Below are 1,111 nucleotides of genomic sequence, written 5' to 3'. Positions count from 1 at the left end.
TTTCTAAAATAACCATCTGAAGATGTTAATATTCTGTGATTGGTTTTTGATATCTTAAAACTATATTTAAGATAGTCTTAAATATATAGATTGACTATAAATTCTAACCAAAATATCTATAAATATATTTGTAAATCTACAAATATTTAAATACTCTTTCTCTTATAAATCAAACTCATGCATCAATATCGAAATTTCTTATTAAGTATATTTCCCGCTAACAAAAAAGAAAATCGATTAAAAATTAACCAAATAATCAATGGAATTAGGAATATAAATATAATCGCATTGTATATTTTAACATTATTAGAAGATATTTCTTAATTATTTTTCTAATATTCTTTTTTCTAATATAAAATAATTAGGAGATATTTCCTAATTATTTTAAAAAATTAAAAATTAGGGTAATGATTAAATATATACTTGAAGTAATATTTGCTTTTCTTTGTATATTATTTTATGTCAGAGAACAAAAGATCGGTAAACCATGTTGAAAGAATGATGCTTCGTTTTAGAGAAAGAACGTCACGAACTTCTAGTACTAAAGAGAAACCTAAAGAACAAAAAGAAACGTAGTGAATGGAGATGGCATAGGAGTGTTCCTTGTTTTTGTTAAAATGAACTGGCTTCAAGTTCAATTCGTATTGTTGTAAAGCAGCAGGGATTCGCGTGCACTTCTATCAAGATAGAAGTTCATTTACGGTCTACTCAACCGATGGATGCTTTTATACAATTTCCTCTTTTCCATTATTTAATCAAGCGCAAACAGAAAGACGGCATTGTGTCATATGGAAATATTCTAATATATTTAAAATTCTTGTAAATTTTACGTACACATAATTTTACATTTTAATGATTTACTTTGACAATTTTACATAAAATGCAGAAAAGTCACACAATTACCTATGTTCTTTATATTATAATATTTATGCTTCACTTTATGCGATTAATTATTTAAAATAGAATTATACATGTATAATCTGCATTATTTATAATATACAATAAATAGAAATTAGTTAATTTATTACAGATTTAAAAAATTCAATGCTGTTTCACTTGTTGCCATTTCGCATGTATCTTTTTCATTATCTCATTTGTAGTTCTGAATTAA

This window comes from Trachymyrmex septentrionalis, unplaced genomic scaffold, assembly GCF_001594115.1.
Source record: "Trachymyrmex septentrionalis isolate Tsep2-gDNA-1 unplaced genomic scaffold, Tsep1.0 scaffold20, whole genome shotgun sequence".
In the NCBI taxonomy this organism is placed as follows: Eukaryota; Metazoa; Arthropoda; class Insecta; order Hymenoptera; family Formicidae; genus Trachymyrmex; species Trachymyrmex septentrionalis.
The sequence above is the reverse complement of the archived record's forward strand: the minus strand, read 5'-3'. Positions refer to the sequence as shown.